The sequence below is a fragment of the Pezoporus flaviventris genome, unplaced genomic scaffold (genome assembly GCF_033815535.1).
Source record: "Pezoporus flaviventris isolate CSIRO_AGI_PZ_B2104156 unplaced genomic scaffold, CSIRO_AGI_Pfla_v1 ptg000007l, whole genome shotgun sequence".
NCBI lineage: Eukaryota > Metazoa > Chordata > Aves > Psittaciformes > Psittacidae > Pezoporus > Pezoporus flaviventris.
The window spans coordinates 24263330-24275513 of NW_026892555.1; the positions used below are offsets into that span (position 1 = coordinate 24263330).

General features: G+C 42.7%; 1 long non-coding RNA gene across 1 annotated transcript; it reads left to right on the plus strand.

Annotated features, from left to right (window-relative positions):
* Positions 1-5272: 5272 nt before the first annotated feature.
* On the plus strand, positions 5273-8022 carry LOC133266316 (uncharacterized). Its single transcript, XR_009742325.1, has 3 exons — positions 5273-5379; positions 6141-6201; positions 7151-8022. It is a non-coding gene; the product is annotated as an uncharacterized LOC133266316 (long non-coding RNA).
* Positions 8023-12184: the final 4162 nt, after the last annotated feature.

Here is a 12184-nt window from a genome sequence, read left to right on the forward strand (position 1 = left end):
AATGTGTGGTTTACGAGATACACATATGCGTTGACAACAAAAAATACCCATGGTTGTGTTTGTGTGATTTAACCAAAAATAAAAATAACAAGAGAGAAATCCATGAGCTTACAAGGCTCTGCAAATATGCAAGCTGTCATATTTCAGTATTTACATGTATCAAAAGGTAGCAGGTGAGTGCGTGTTTATAGTCATTGGGTTTCCAAGTGTCCGTGTGTAAACTGTTCCCTCTGTCGTTTAAAAGATGACCATCTAGCCAGGTTTTTTCACTGCAGTGTTTAACCAGGAACCATATGATACGATGTTTTATTTAAAATTGGGCTTGTATCACTGAAGCTGGAAACTTGTATCTTTAGAACAATTTCGTATTGCACAGTGCCACCATATGTTGCCTACTTCAGTGTTTTCAAAGAGATTGCCTACTGCCTAAAGGTAGCATGTCTCAAATTTACAAATCACACATTGCTTGAGGGCAGAAGCTAAACCATTGATTTAAGAGAATGCAATATGCTTAGTTTAAGGGTGTTAATTCAACTTTATCATCCTCCACTGTTTCTTACATTGAAATGCATTTTAGCACTGGGCAGGGGAAATAAAAAAGATTCGAACTACAGGTTCTATAATTGTGTTTCAACTTAAAAGGAGAGAAGAAACTGATTAGCTAGACAGACATATCTAGCATAAGTGCTCTTGGAACCTCTTGATATGAACACTGAATTATGAAGCTGGCCTTTTACATTTCTCATCGTTAGTGTAAAAAAAAAAGTAGCCACTAGTACCTTGTAACTAATTTATCAGATGGGCTTATTCTAACATTTGCTCTGAATTACCTCGTGTATATTTTAAAGGGAAAACTTGTAATTTATTTATATATTTTAATATTTAACTTTCTTTAAAAAATTGGACTGCTCACAGTAATTTAATACATTTCTATTCAATGTTTGCCTTCAGATAGCTTCTGCAAATTTAGAGATAGAAAAGTCCTAATCCCTCTGGATGAAAGATCATTACCCACTGCCTTATCAATTATAGATTAAAATATTTAAAGTGATGAAACTTCCAGTATTTTCCTTGAAAAAATATTTCATACCAAAATAATTCTCCCTGGCTTCAAAGCCTAAGGGTGATGAGCAGCTCTTACAATATTGACATTATTATCTTATTTGCTATATTTCTATTAATGTACCTGATGAGGAAGACAAAACCAAACAGAAATGGAGTCCCACTGTAGTTCAGTGACCCTCAACAAAGACGAGTTTTTGTCTCAGAGAGCTCCCTGTGTAACCGTTAGGCATAAATGCACAGGTGGACAAAAAAAGCAAGCAAATAGAACAGGGTGCTGATGTAACTACATAGCTGTCCTCAAGGTCTCAGAGCCAACAGGGGGCTCTTGCTTCCATACTGCCTGTAAGCACAGAAATTGGGTGAAAACCAGCCTTCCCCACACTTTGCAGCATCACCTGTGCAGGTCCAGGTCAGCAATCCTGCCCAGTAAAGTATGAGCCAATGTGTTAGCGGCAGAGAAGATCAGCAAGTTTGTGCTTTTACAGAATTCAGCCCCAGACAACTGTGGAACTAGGGTATAGCCTAAGAGAGAGTAAGGTGATGACTTTCTCTGTTCTATGGGGGATAAATCTCAGAGGCACCTGATAAAGATGACAAGAGCTGAGGTGTCAATGCTTCTGCTACTGCAGTCTGATGAAACTGAGGGTGCTTCGCAAGGACTTGAAAAAATAAGTTCAATGTTAGCAGGTTGTCTTTGCATCCATCCTATTGCCTCACTGTTACGCTGAATGCTGGAAAATAGGTCAAAAATGAACACTAAACAAGAGCCTGAATAGGTCATGCAATTAGACATCCTGGTTTCTGCAGTATTTCGTTGGTATAACTTAGAGATTGGAACGGAAAGTTTCTGAAATAGCCCTTAGTCTTTGCATACATCCTGTCTGTGTTTTATGCATGTCTTGTTTTCTTGAAAACTTGATAAAAAAAGCATTTTTAAGTACTTTGGTGACAGGTTCCACATACCATTTACTTTTTGGAGCATGTATTTTACACTGGCTGCTGAGGCTCACACCAGAAGGTTGGGTAATTCTTCATAGGAAATGGCTGCGGCATGCGCTGAAAAGAGCCTCCAGTTTCAAACGCAAGCGCTCAATCTATACAGCTTACAAGTCATCCCCATTAGTGAAGACCAGCATCAGTGTCTTTACAATGCTTCCACCTCACTAAATAGTCTTCAAAAATAACCACCATGGCTTAATTTACTTAATATTAGTATCCATGTTAACCTAATACCTTTCTTTCTTAAAAAGAAATGGGCAGTTTATGCAAGTCTTTCTTGTCAGGTAATAGCTCTCTAGATTTATTTAAAGAGCCTTTTCTTGTCAGCACAAACAGCAGCCCCCCACCACGGCTGGAGATTAGGTGCCCCCCGAGGCCGAGCTGAGCCGGGCTGCCCCTTTGTGTGGGGTGTCCCTTTGTGTGTGGGGTGCCGCTTTGTGCACTGTTCTGTGGGGAGGAGATTAAGCTCTCCCCCGCTGGCCGGCACTGGGTGTGGGTTTGACCATTTTGGCTGGCAGATGGTGTCAAGCCAACAGGTGCACCCCGATGGCAGCACTGAGCCTGGTGCATCTGCTGGTCGGGCAGGCTGGAGGCTGCTCCCCGGCCCCCGCCAGCTGCAGCGTGCGCTCTCACCAGGCATGGCGGCAGGGAAAGTGGTGAGAGACGGGGCCTGGAGACCTTCAACTATTAACCTTTGTGCATTATGTTCTGAAAGGGGACGGTATGGCAAGAATGCTTTGATCTGAGTATTACAGAATGAAAAATGAATGGAGACCACGAGGTAATTGATTAGCGGGTATAGGAAGTGGTGGGCAGTTTCAGTTTAGGTTTTGCAGTGAGTAATGGGGTATCTTGGCCACTAAAAGCCACCCTGGTTTTAGCCAGCTCCTCTTTTACATCCTCTGTTTTGCAGGACATCAGTGGATGGAGGCTGACTTTGGAGTATCTTCTGTTTCTGCTCAGAAATAAAAGTAGAGCACTCTTTCTGAGGACCTTCATACACAGTTCTCCCTCTCTCCCCATCAAAATCACAGCCTGTTTTATGTTAAGAATACAGGCTCTGCACTCAGGACAACATCATAGATTAACCTGTTAGCACAGTTATAAGCACAAGAGGAAAGACAGGACTCAAAATGTTAACTAATACTCCAGTTCTGAATGTGTTTGTCTTAGCTAACTTTGTTCTGTACTACCTTCTCACTTTATATATCTCCTTATTTAATCCCTTTCCTTCCCACTCTGACCAGATCCTCCCATACTCTCCTGCCTCACATTTGTTTCAGTCCAGCCCTAATCCAGCTGAGCTATCACCTTGCACAAACAAGCAGCTGTCCAGCTGATCTTCTTGGCTCATTGTTAGACTTTTTAGCTATTCTCTCATTTTAATTCTTCTTCCTCCGTGTTCCCCCCTTTGCTCTCCTTTTGGTCTGACTTAAGGTCTACTCTTCCCTCAGGCCTTTCTGCTGATGTTCAGAGTCCATTGCAAGGTCTTCGCAAACCTGGCAGTTTCTGCTAGACTAACAGCTGTCTCCATCTCTTGTAGCTCTGGGGCTTCCCAAGGTCAGAAGCACATCATGAAGCAATGAATTTCATGACTCTCGTGTGGAAAAAAAATTGGCTCAGATGAAGTTAGAAGAAGCCTTCTGGTCCAGAGGATACAAAACAACCCTCTGGGGTCCCACAAAAGAAGCTGCGAAAATGTGGCTAAAGACAGGAAAGCCCACTGGATGTGCATGAGGTGGGGTAGAGTGGTGGGTTATTGCTCTACACCTTTTGAGTTTTCAGACAGTCTTAATGGCTGTGCTAAATTGCGAGCACTTACTTCCTTATTTTGAACAGCCTCAGTTTGCCCCAGGGCTGGAAAAAGGAGACACAGATACAGTGAGAAGTGTTCCCATCACAGGGAAAGCTGAACTACATAATGTCTGGAAAGATGAGTGGCTGCGTTCAGGCTTGTCTGGGTGCCTATTTGGGGAGCTGGAGAACAGCTCTAGTTGCAGTTACATGAGTCCTGAGTGTCCTTTAGATGGCTCACTTGGAAGACAACATAACTGATACTAAGCAGACTGCTGTCTCACACCAGAATTACTAGGAAAGGGTAGAACAGCCTTCCAAAGAGGAAATTCTTTGGTGGGAGCAGCAGCTGAAAGCTACAGACCAGACATGGAGAAATAACTTCATTAACTGAAACCAACCTGAAGGATTTGAAAACAACTGGTTACTGGATCTATAATCTAGTAATTCATAAGTTCATGGGCCTTTATCCTTTCAAATCCATTATCCTATTTTCATCTTCCTAAGGTATTGATGATTGCTCTGCACTTAGAGATATCAAAACTCCCTCTCTATTTCTAAAGAGGAAACCCTCTCTGCAAATACATTTTATTCAAACATCTTCACTCCTAATTTTAAATGGTCAGAAGCTTACGTTAGTGAAAAAAAATAGCCAGTGTAAAATTTTGAAAGACATTCTTACTGCAAACATAGCTAAGTTCATACACAGATATTTTTCAACAAAACTCCTAATGCTTAATTTTTGTGATTTTGTCCAGCAGGTACCAAATGCTGCAGCCATCACAAATACCTGTGTAATATTGATCTCATGTTTCTGAGGATTTCACAAGCCCTAAGAACAAACCCTGTGTATATGGACTCTGGTCCCCTTTGGAATGCTGGGAAGAATTGAAAGCTGGGAAGAATTTCATACAGGTGCACAATCTGTTTACATTTTTTTTAAACCACTACACAGCATGCTTAAAGAGTGACAGCATCACAGTAGAGTGTTTTAAAAAGTAGTTAAGGTAGTTACAGAGGAGGGATCATTCTACATCAAGCTGATCAAGTTACAAAACCATGTCTGTAAATCCTCAACATGTTTGTCTATGACATTTTTGTTTCCAAGTGTTCTAAACTCTCTCACATCCTTGTATATAAGCTCTAAGAAGAGTTAGGCTTACTACGTGAAATAAAAGTATTTTCAGACCATAGCAAGCTTTTCTCTCCAGTTTAAGACTTATAGTGTCTTTGGTGGTAGGTATGCTCCTATTCCAAGCCCTGTGAGGCTTCTGGAAGGCTGACAATACTGTTTTCTTTTGCTGGATGAGGAGCCAGCTCAGAAGGGGTTAAGTGGCTGGAGACCAGCTGGGCCCTGTTAATCTGCAGGGACCAGCTGCTTTGTATAAAAAGGAAGACAAGAAACAGAGCGGCTAGTGCTGAGGGAAAGCTGAGGGTATTGAATTGCTTATGTTCTGGAAAGGGGGAGTGAGCACTTGCATGTTCAGCCTTTTGGTGTGCTGGAAAACGAAGAAGAGCTCTGTAGGTATTTCGGTTTGGTTGGGAAGCTGCTATTGCTTGTGGTGATTGACAGCCCACCCAGGATACTAGCATTTAGTTCTCAGGCGCTCCTAAAAAGGTGTCTCCGTAGGGTGAAAGCTGGTAACTGAGCAAACTAGGTGTAATAAGCTACAAACTAGCTTTTATTTAATTTGAAAGGTGGAAAAAGAGCAGTTCAGGTTTTAGTGCCTTTTGGATTCCTAATGCAAGAGCCAGTGACCTCTCTTTTGGCTGTCCCAGGAAGCTGTCAGACAAATGCAGCTTGTATTTCTCAGAAGCGACAAAGACCTTTCTCTACCTCAGTTTGCACTGGTGCAATGATTGTACTTGCATAACTGTCACTCCCTATAACACTTGCCTGTGACAAATATGCTGTAGAAGGAAAATCCCTCAATTATTTTTTATTAATTCTTTTCTTTAAATATTAACTTTGAAAGACTTTGCTTATCTGGCTGTAGCTGCTTTGAATGAAAAACTCTATAAGCACAAGTTGAATTGCATAATACTCTGTACAGAGCTATTAAAATTTATTTAGTGATTCCATTAGAAATCTGCTGTTGAGCAAGGCAGAGCATATGGAGAGAAGTTGGTGAAAACCTGATTAAACATTTATATGGAGCATATTTTGATTTAACTTGCATAAATAATTCATTATTTTTGTTTTCTTGTTTTCTTTCTTTCAAAACTACCCTTTCTACACCTGCTGCACTAAAAATAACACTCCCATATCTGCACTGAAGAAGTAGTGGGAGTGAGTGGGTATACTGCACCTACCAATCTGCAGTGGAGGATACCCTCTCACAGGTTTGACAGAGCTATATCCTTTTGAGAAACAAAATACTTTTTTTCCTATAAAATCTGCAGCAGTTTTCTTTTTTTCCTTACAAATAGTAAAGTAGAGATGTTCCAAGGACAGTAATTATTATGCAGAAGTTAAGTTGTGCTAGGAGTCTAGATCAATAGGAGAATTTCCCCAAAGCTAATGGGAATTGCAGCTCACATATCAGATGACTGATCTATTTTCTAAACTGGGTAACAGTTTTAAAGGGAGATTTGTTTCTGAACTATGCCAAAGTCTGGGTTTAATATTGTAGTTCAGCCTCAGTTTTTGTACTCTGTTGGGATTCAAAGTCTGATTTGCAATAACACTAAAGGTCTTTTATGGCTTCTTGGTATTAATAATGTGGTATAAAGAGGGTCTAAATCCTACTTTAAGGCCCCCTCTTGCCACTAAATATATGAGGGAATTCAAGCTTCTTCTTAAAGAGTTGATCTGAGTGAGCATTCAGGTGCCCCAAAGCATGGATTTTTCTCTGAAACTCCTGAGAGCAAGGTATTTCACAAAAACTGCTTCTCTTTTCCCTCCCACTGAGTTTCAGAGTTCAAACACTGGCAATTTCCAGTACCATCTCTTCTTCTCTCCTTGTTACAAGTAGGGTTTCATTACCTGCTGAACAACCAGTATCCGCTTTCCAGCATCAGCATTGTCCAGAGATCCTTTCTCTGACTGCCGTCACTCATTACAGCAACACGCCGCTCTTTCATGGCAGCCCAACAGATCGCAGAAACGTGGGGCTCTAGATCATTACCAGGGAACAGAGTCACTTTGGGGTCATTATCAGAGAAAAGTGTCACTTTTCTTCTTTTTTGTTTTTTTTTTTTTCTTTTTCTTTTTCTTTACAAATAACATTTCCTCTCCAGCTCTGCATGGCGGCAGTTGTCTTCTGAATCCCATCTAACTTCTGCAATATAGCGGTTTCGACTGATATGGTTCAGCAGGGAATTAAATTATGAGATGTTGCTGGAAAGAAGCTGCTGAAGTCTTTTGAAACAAAAATATCTCCTGGATGGAACATGCTAAGTCAAGTCCTGAAGGGCCTTATGAAACTGTTCAGATAAAAGCTTCTGATAGTGTGCGTTTGCCAATATATTAATCATAATGCGGTGAAGCAAAAATCCACCCCAAACTATGAGAGGCTCTGCAGAGTAATTCCTCTAATATTTTAGCCAGTCTATGGACTGATGCTTTTGGCTTATACGAAAGCAGACTTTCTGTTAGACTGCAAAAGTGATCTCTAATGAAAAATAACACCCTTGGCCTGTGGTTTTGGCAGTTATGTCTCATTTCTGTACACTTTTCAGTCCAGTGAGAAGAGCTTAGTGTTACAAACCTGTACTTGAGCAGTCCTTGCAGCACATTGTGTGTAGGGAGAACGCACAGGTAGTGCTCAACCAGGTTCGCATGCACCAAGAGCTGCTTGGTGCCATAGAAGCAGCGAGCATGTGGGGGAAGCTATGTTGGTTTGTGAATTTCATTAAAAATCTGAGATGTCTATGCACGCAGCCTTATTCACAGTTTTTTCTGTATTGTGATTTTAGGATATAACAAGGTGTTAACAAGAAAAACATGTTTTCATTAAAGCTGTATACAAAATGTATCTTTGCCCTGAGCCCTTCTGTGTGTTTATTTTTCTGAAACAGTCTGTTACTTAAAGAAACAAACAAAAACTGAAGCAGGGGAAGAAACTTTTTCCTTTCTGTGTGAAGGTCCATTTCCACCCCTCCTTTCATTTCCAGCCACTGAGAGTCCTGAGCTGCCAGGTGGACTGGGCTGGCCCAGGTGAGTACCACACCTCACCTGTTGAGCTTATTTAGTTAAGCTGTTGTAAGCATTTGCTCTGCTTTCTTTCTCAAAGTGAAAACACTGTAAAAATAATAGCTGCCGTAAAGACTCCATTAAACACTTTCTAAAAGGTTACAATTTGCAGCTGTGAGGTCACTGCCCTCTGATTATATTGCAGCAGTGAAGCAAGATGCCTTTCCCCCAATCACCCTCTGCGGAGGCTGGGAAAGCATTGCCTTTGCCTTGCCCAGTGTGCTGGGGGCACTGGGGCTTCAGGATATCAAGTGCTGTCCGGGGGTCAGGGAGGGGATGAGACTTGAGTTGCAGGGGGGGCCTATTGCCAGGCTTCATTCCCTTGTTGTGTGCAGTTGGGATTGGTTATCCATGCATCCCATCAGTGCCTGTCCATGGGTGGTGGGCAGTGGCAGGGAAGGGAAGCTCACTGTTAAGGGTGGGTAATAAGCAGGAGGGGACAACTGAAGATGAGAAGATGACATACAAAACTACCAAAACTGTAATACTTGTAGGAGACCAAGACAAGGAGTGGCTGGGGGGGGGGGGGAAGAAAAGGGAATGAAAACTGGAAGCTTCAGTAATTTTAATAATTAATTTATTGAAACAGCAAGGGGGTCCAGGTAGGTACAGACCTAGGTAAGGAAAGCATTAACTGGACCAGGCTGGAGCTCATGAAGAATCATCTAAACACCTGTCAATGGGGAATGGGGGGTTTCTTTCTGCTGAGCACACAACCTGTGATGGGTAAGCCCTTAACCTTCCTCACTGCTGAATCTTCCTTGGCTGCCTCCCTCCTCACCCATACAGGTGAAACTGCAACAGAAACAGGCTCCTGATCCAATGCATTTGGGACTTGAAATGGGAGCTGTCAGCTTGTGAGAAAAGAATAAGTTTGGACCCAAGGATGTGATGCTTGTTGCTGTTCATATTTGTACGTCTGTACCTACAACTGTGCACAAATTCACTTTTATGATGTGACAGCAGATGAGACAACCTGTTTCATCCTATAATCCCAAAGCATTAAGAATCCTTCTGGCATATATGCTGTGTTTATTCTGCTACAGGAAGGATTTCCCCTTTTTTCATTATTTTTTAGAAGTAGGTAGAATTTGGGCAGACCTTCCCATTCTGTCCTCAGGTTTAGAATCTTTTTTGCTGTTGTAAGCAAGCATGGGGAGGCAGTGGTTGTTTTGCGCCAGGGTATTTCTCAGATTTTAAAAGCAGACAGCTAAAATCATGCTAGGTTTTAAAAAAGAAACAAACATCAAATCACTCAATTAAAGCATGAGGACTGACTAGTGAAACCAAACAGGCACTCTGGGACAGATCATCACTTAGGCGTGTTTTCATGTCAGACCCAGTGGAGATACAGCCTCACTGGGGAGCCTCTCTATCATTTGGATAGCACAGGTGGAACTGTGTGCTTTTCAGATTTAATGGACCCTGTGTCCTGGGTTCACATTCCACCAAGTCTAATTTATAGGAAGAAGGGTAAGAGCAGGCAGTTATGTGCTGGATCAGTTGGGTGAGGACTACAAGTATTAGTCCTCTATGCTAACAGGACCCTGGGTTTGTTTGGTCACTACCCCTCCAACTTCTAGCTATCATGTTTTTTACTTCCAAACCATAGACCTATAGCTTGAGAGAAGCAATGAACAGCCTTTGGGGACAATACGGTTCTTGTGGAACTAGGTGGAGTCAGGAGAGCTGCACTTTCCATCTCAGCCAAGATACTAATCCTGGCAGGAGTTTTACACTTAATTTGAAAATAAGTTTAGTGCTTGCATTTTTGCCTACACTACCAGTATGGGGAGAGAAAGAAAAGGAAGAGTTGTTGCCAAGTAACTCTTGTAACTGGGCACATGAAAAGTAAGTTTAATCCGCGCTTAGTTTAGCTGGCAACTGTCCTTGTCACCTGCTGGAAGGTGCTTAATGAATACAAGGAAAAGAGCAGTCTCTTGTACCTGCTTCATGCAAAGGGAGAGACAGAGAACCAAAGGGTACGTTACTGGTCCCATCTGAAATGTGTGGGTTGAAACTGCATAAAATTTAAACCATTCGGTGTGCATGATGTTCCTTGCACTTGAGGAGACACTGTGCTACATTACTATATTGCACCTATTTTTTCAGATCCATTAGCACTGCACTTTCTTGGAATGTTTTATTCAAGAATTGAGGGAATACTTTGCTTTGTATTTATTACTTAACCTTGATATTCAGAATCTTTATTGCTTAGCCTTAGGAAACCAGATTGGTTATACCTTCTACAAGTAGGTAGCTGCAACGTGGGAGGCACACAGCTGTCGTCAGTCTGTCTGTCTGCACAGGGCTCTAGCACTATTAAAGCTCTCAGATCTTTCCCCCCACGCCAGCTTGGCGCAGGAGTAATGGGAGTGTATGATGATGCTACTCCTCCTTCTCCCTGCACCAGAAAAAGCAGAACGATTGAGTTTTCCTCAGGACAACTGAACCATTAGTTAGGCCATTGTTTTTTTGTGCCCAAATTGGGTATGTATAAAAAAGTCTTTACAGAGAAATTATTGATGCTTTTTGAGCCCAGACATTGCTTTACTATTATTTACAAGACTGCAGATGTCTTTTTGCACCTGACAGCAATCAGTGCTATAACAGAGAAGGGTCCGCTCTTGCCAACATCTGTAAGAGCTCTACTACGATGTCAGAAGAAGCTGGTTTAGACTGACAGGAGCAGATTTTCTGCCTGACTTTGCTTATTTTGTGCCCAATGGATCTTTTCCCTTTTCCTCTTCACGCTCAATTTTGTACTGGATAAATTATAACAGGCAGAGACTGGGAGAGCCAATGTGAAGTACGATGAACCCTCAGCTGATGCTGGCTCTGGGAACCGCTGGCAGCCAGTATGTGGTGGAGCAGCAGAGAGCCTGTTCCCAGCTGTGCCTACAGGACATCCCACAGATGAGAACCTATTTGAGGGGGATAGAAAAGGCAGTATGGCCTATGGTCCTTAAAACGTCAGTTCAAAGTACTCATGTAAAGCTTTACTGCAAGTAAGAGGCTTTGTTAACTTCTGCAGTGCATTTGCTATCTGGGGAGAAAGTTCAGCCTGACAGTGTAGTTCCTTTTGCCTAATATCAACCAAGTAAAATGAGAGCATTAGTAATGCAGGTACCTAATCTGGCTCCTGTTTATACTGTTCCCTGGATTGACAGACATAGACACCTGCAGCAGTAATTAATTCCTTAAAATGTATAAGAATCATAGAATAGGGTCATAGAATAGTTAGGGTTGGAAAGGACCTTAAGATCATCTAGTTCCAATCCCCCTGCCATGGGCAGGGACACCTCACACTAAACCATGTCACCCAAGGCCTCGTCCAACCTGGCCTTGAACACTGCGAGGGATGGAGCATTCACAACCTCCCTAGGCAACCCATTCCAGTGCCTCACCACAGGAAAGAATTTTCTCCTTATATCCAATCTAAACTTCCCCTGTTTAAGTTTGAACCCGTTACCCCTTGTCCTATCACTACAGTCCCTGATAAAGAGCCCCTCCCCAACATCCCTATAGGCCCCCTTCAGATACTGGAAGGCTGCTATGAGGTCTCCGTGCAGCCTTCTCTTCTCCAGGCTGAACAGCCCCAACTTTCTCAGCCTGTCTTCATATGGGAGGTGCTCCAGTCCCCTGATCATCCTCGTGGCCCTCCTCTGGACTTGTTCCAACAGTTCCATGTCCTTTTTATTTTGAGGACACCAGAACTGCACACAATACTCCAGGTGAGGTCTCACAAGAGCAGAGTAGAGGGGCAGGATCAACTCCTTCGATCTGCTGGTCATGCTCCTTTTGATGCAGCCCAGGATACGGTTGGCTTTCTGGGCTGCAAGCGCACACTGAAGCCGGCTCATGTTCATTTTCTCATCAACCAGCACCCCCAAGTCCTTCTCCACAGGGCTGCTCTGAATCTCTTCTTTGCCCAACCTGTAGCTGTGCCTGGGATTGCTCTGACCCAGGTGTAGGACCTTGCACTTGGCATGGTTCAACTTCATGAGGTTGGCATCAGCCCACCTCACAAGGGTGTCGAGGTCCCTCTGGATGGCATTCCTTCCCTTCAGGGTATCAACCGAACCACGCAGATTGGTGTCATCGGCAAACTTGCTGAGGGCGCACTCAATC